The sequence below is a fragment of the Elephantulus edwardii genome, unplaced genomic scaffold (genome assembly GCF_000299155.1).
Source record: "Elephantulus edwardii isolate Elephantulus edwardi_28Jun2011 unplaced genomic scaffold, EleEdw1.0 scaffold00044, whole genome shotgun sequence".
NCBI lineage: Eukaryota > Metazoa > Chordata > Mammalia > Macroscelidea > Macroscelididae > Elephantulus > Elephantulus edwardii.
The window spans coordinates 5849190-5855047 of record NW_006399794.1 but is presented as its reverse complement, the minus strand read 5'-3'; positions in this window follow the sequence as shown (position 1 = coordinate 5855047).

The window sequence follows — 5858 nt, the reverse complement described above, 5'->3', positions numbered from 1 at the left end:
AAGAAGAACAAACTGGGGAGGAGGGTGGAGAGAATGGTGCGGCAATGAAGGAGTGAAAGCCCAGAATCCCTGTGAGTGTTCATTGAAACTAATAAAATTTAATAATAAAAAAAAAGAAAAATAAGACCTAAGTAAGCCTAAACTTATCAGGTAAAAAGGAAATAACAAGAATCAGGGCAGAAAGAAATAAAATGGAAAAATAATAGAATCATAAAATCAGATCACATGCCTTTGGAATTTCAGTGCAGTTTACCACTAAGCCACCAGAGCTCCTTATCTGCCTCTAGAAGAAGGTCAAATAATAGTTCTCAGAGAACAGCTTGAAAGAATCAGATTAAGCAGGTTCTGCCTGGAAAGTGAATAAGGTTTCATCACAACAGGGTGTAGACAAGTAGTCATCACTAATTGTGGGATGGTGAGTGTATGTAGACTGTAGACATCCATTTGATTAAGCAGAAGACTCTCTTCTGCCTCTAGACTCAGATTCACTCTTATTGAGTTGGAACTGACCCTCAAGCAGGTGTCCAGAGGTTATAAATTTCCCAAGGGGAGGAGTCCATCTTTCTCCCCTAGAACAGCTGGTAAGTTTAAACTGCCTACCTTTGGGTTGTCAACACAGCTTACCCACTAGGTCACCAGAACTCCTTATCTGCCTTTAGAAGAAGGTCATATAGTTATCAGAGGACAGTAAATTGTTCAAACTTCTAGTTATTGTTACGTGCTGTTGAGTTGCTTGAGACTCATAGCAACCCTGTGCATAACAGTTCTGAACCCTGCTCTATCCTGAGTCAACTTGTCTTTGATACACCTACCACCGTTACCCCAGTCACTGAATCAATCCATCTCGTTGAGGATCTTCCTCTCTTGTGCTGTCCCTCCATCCTTCCAAGCATGATGTCCCTCACCAAGGACTGGGCACTCCTTTCAACATGTCCAAAGTATGTCAAACAGCGCTACATAATCCTTGCCTCCAAGGAGCAGCCTACTTTCCTCTCTAGGATGAACCTGTTTATTCTCCCAGCAGTTCATGGTATATTCAGTACTCTTCTCCAGCACCACAGCTCAAAGGCATCAATTCTTCTTCTATCATTTCTAGTCATTGTCCAGCTTTCTGCTGCAAAGCAAGTAATTGTGAAGACCATGGCCTGAATCATACTTACAGAATCAGTTTAAGCCAGTTCTGCCTGTAAGTTTTAAACTGAACATGGTGTGGACATGTTTTATTAGAGAAAAACATCTGCCTTGTTCAACATTTTCTTGATGAAAACTCTAAAGAAGATTGGAAAAGAAGATAAATTTTCTCAATATGATTCAGGGTATTTATGAACAGCCAACATTATACCTAATGCAAAAAGACTGGAGTGTTTGTTATTGGGTGTGTGTGTGTGTGTGTGTGTGTGTGTGTGTGTGTGTTGGGTTTTTTTCCTTTTTTGACATCAAGAACAAGACAAGGGTTCCAACTTTCACCTCTTATGTTCAATATCATATTAAAAATCAGGCAGAGCAAGGGAGGATTTTTTGCATACTTCATAGATTGTACTGCTAAACCAAAAGGTAGTTTCTCTGGCAGTTCAAATCTACCCTCAGGAGAAAGATGATCAGTCTCCTTTCATGAAAGTTGTTGTTTTATATCATCAATTTGGAAATGACTCATAGCTGACCCTCCAGCAGGTTTTCAGAGCCAGTAAATAACACAAGAGTTGACTGTCCATCCTTCTCCTGCAGAGCAGCTAGTGGACTGGACCCCACACCCTTTATGTTGACAGGGTAACACCTTACTACTAAGCCGCCATAGCTTCCTTAGACACTTGCTAGAGAGTCAGCTATGAGGTGGAACCAAGTTGGCAGCAGGAAAGAAGGAACCAGAGGAATAAGAAAAGAAACAATATGCATTCTTATTGAGAAAAAAAAGGTAAAATTATCTTTATTCATGGATGATATGATCATACACACACATATAATTGCAAAAAGTCTATAAGAAAACTTCTCGAGCTAATTGAGGAATTTACCTATGTTGTAGGGTACTAAGTGGATAACAGCAAAAGTCAGTTGGGCTTTTATAAACCAACAATCAAATCTGAAAGCGTAATGGTAATTAAGGAAGCAATTACATTTATTACATTTACAATAGCATCTACCATAATCAAATCAGCCTTGGTATCAGCAGTCAGGAAATAAGGAGATGCACTGCAATGGGAAAATCTGCTGTTAGGGCCCTTTCTGAATTACTGAGGAGTAAAAATGTCAGTTTAAGGGCCAAGGTCCGCCTGATTCAGGCCATAAGGACAATAAATAAGGATGACAGAAAAAGAATTGATACCTTTGAGCTATGGTGTTAGAAAAGAACAATGAACATCCCATGGATGGCCAAGGGAACAAATAGATATGTCTTGGAGAGGGTGCAGCTAGAGTGTTCTTTGGAGACAAGAATGATGAGGCTTCACCTCATGTACTTTGGGCATGTTGCTAGAAGGGGCTATTCCTTGAAGAACAACATGATGCTGAGAAGGGCAGAGGGTCAGCAAAGGAGAGGAAGACCCTCAACTGGGTGGATTGATAAAGTGACTACTGCAATTGGTTCTCTCCCATGTGTCCGGAAACATGAAGATAGCACAGGAAAGAGCAAGATTCAGATCTTTTGCTCATAGGACCACTATGAGTCAAACTCAACATGAAGGCACCTAACAACAACCAGATTTAGAAGATTAACTCTAAGAAAACTATAAAATACTGCTAAAAAAGGTTAAATAATACAAACAAACAGAAAGATGCTCCATGCCCATGGATTGGAAGATTTAATATTGATAAAATGTCAAAATTACCCCAAAATCACTAGATTCAGTGCAATCTTCACCAAAATGCCAATGGCCTGTTTTATAGAAATAGAAAACCAAACCCTTACCTTTATGTAGAATGGCAGGAGGGCCTGAATGGCTAAAGTAATATTGGAAGAAAAGAACAAAATAAGAAGACTCACTGATTTAAAAACACATTACCTTCTAAAAATTAAATTCTGATGCACATGTTTGGAAGCAGGAGTGGCACCCACTTCCAAAATAACATGCCTCCAGAAACTCTATGTCAATAGTTGGAGAGGGGCTTCAAGCCTTTTGTTCATAGTAGGGTCGCTATGAGTCAGGCTCAACTCGAAGGCAATCAACAACAATAAAACATACACATCAAAAACTTTTCCTAACAAGGTGAAAAGAAAGTCCACAGAGTGGGAAAAATATTTGCTAATGACATTTTGGACAACGTAGTCTTAACTACAGAATACTACAGAGCCTCCACAAGAAAAAGACTGATAACCCAATTAAAACATAGGCAAAAGACAAGAAAAAAAAAATCACCAAGGAAGATATTCAGATGGCCAGTAAAAACATGAGGAAATGTTCAAAATAACTAGCAATCAAAGAGGTACAAATCAAAACAAGATAACACCTCATCCCAGCAGCAGTATCAAAGTAGGACAGCAAATAATAAGTGTTGGCAAGGATGCAGAGAGCTTGGAATTCTCACTGTCAGTGCAATTGTAAAAAAAAAAAAAAAGATCAAATCCAAATTGGAAGACAGTGTGGTGTTTCCTTTAAGAAGGTAGCTACAGAAATCTCACGTTGTTGTTTTTGTTGTTAGATGCTATCAAGTATAACTCACAGCAACTCATAGTGTTTTGGGGTTAACCCTAACTCTATGAACAACAGATCTGTCCTATCCTGTGCCATCCTCATCATCTCAGACACACTTGAGCCCATTGTTTTAGTCATTATGTCAATCCATCTCATTGAGGTCTTCCTCTCTTTTACAAATCCTTTCATCTTTCCAAGTATGATGTCCTTCTCCAAGGAAAAGCCCCTCCTAGCAGCTTGCCCAAAGTATGTGAAATGAAGTTTTGCCATCTTTGCCTCTAAAGAGCACTCTGACTGAACTTTTCTCAAGACATATCCGTTTGTGTTTAGGCAATTTATGAGACATTCAGTACTCTTATCCACCACCTCAACTCAAAAGCATCATTTCTTTTGTCATCCTTATTCACTGCCCAGTCCTCAGATGCATAGCAAGTGATGGGAAAAAAATGGCCTGAATAAGAGATACCTTAGTCTTCAAATTGACATCATTGCTCCTCAGTAATTTGGAGAGGTCCTTGACTGAAGACTTTCCAAATGCAATATATCTCCTGCTCTCCTGAATGCTGGTACCATATGGCCCAGTGATTCTACTACTAGGAATACACCTTGACAAAATAAGAACCAAGGCAAAAACAGATATATATATACCTATGTTCATCGCAGCATTATTCATAATAGTAAGAAGATGAAATTAACCCAAATGCCCATGAATAGAATAAATAATAGAAAAAATCATGGAATATTATTATGCAGTGCTAAAGAACAATGAAATACTTGTAAAACACTATGCATCATGGGAGAAATTGGAGGACATTATGCTGAGTAAATAAGTCAGTCACAAAGGACAAATACTGCATAAGGCTGTTCTGTGAAAATAGGAGGGTAACTACAGGAGGGTATCGGGAGAGACGAGACAGAAAAGAATGTACAGTCAATGAACACTGTAAAGGATCAGAACAAGGAAGAATCAACCCGGGAAGAACTGATAAAGGAACAAGATGGCTATCGCAATCTGCAAATAGGAACAGGGTATATATAAATATTCAGAAGGAAAAGTGGAGAGGCAACAATGTCAGCCTAGAGACTAAGGCGCGCCTGATCCAGGCTCCTCAGAGAGCTGGATAATGACTAAGGAACGGAAGAATCATCGATGCCTTTGAGTTATGATGCTGGAAAATAGTCCTGACTATTCCATGGACCTCCAAGAAAAGAGGGTAAATCCAAGTTTCGCTGTGGAGGTTAAGATTTTGATGTTCTGTCTCACATACTTTGGGCACATGGCCAGGAATAACCAGTCCTTGTAGAAGGACTTCATTCTTAAAAGGGTGGATGGAGAGCGCAGGAGAGGAAGACCCCAGGTGAGGTGGATTGATACAGTAATTGGGAAATTGGGGGTAGGTGTGTCAGAGTTAGTGAAACAGACCCAAGACAGGTAAGTCCTCAGAGCTCTTGTACATAGAGTCGCTATGAGTTGCAGGTGACTCAACAAACAGCACATAATAACACAGAACAAAGTCAAAGGTGCCTGTTGTATCCCAGTCAATTAGCAGGACTTCCAGACTGTAGTCTACATTTTGCTTTTTAGTGCTACTTTGTAGAATTCCAGACTATAAAACAGATCTGTAAGCAATGTTAGTAAACACGCAGATGTGGCTATAAAATACCACCATCTGTTTGTAAATAACTTCCTGATTTTTGTTTTCCTGAAACAACCCCTTTAATTAATAGTTCCTGTTATTTTGCTGATTGACAAACAATGAAAATCTGTATCAAATTTGTAGTATAGGAATATATGCCACAAAGTCAGCATCCATTTTCCCCTCATAATCTAGAAAGTTGAATAAAAACCAAAAAGGAAGAATCATATGCTTTAAGATAGAGATCAATTTTGTCAACATGACTGACATGAGGGTTGGAGGAAACTAAGAAAAGAGAGGATAAATAACAAACACTGCATTGGAAAATATGAGGGAAAGAACTGTTTAAAAGGAATATATGATTAGGCATTATTTGTATGACAACAGTCCAGAATAAGAGGTGCATAGCAAAGTGGGCTAAGGGAGGGATGGAAGGAGGGAAGAAATTATGCAATAACAAATGGATTTTTTTTTCTAGTGAACTGAGGGAGATGGGGAGGAATATGTGCAACAATGAATGAATGGAAAAAAAATCAACTTTTCTGTAATCTTTAATTAAAATCATAATTTTTAAAAAGGAAGAAAAAAAATAGAT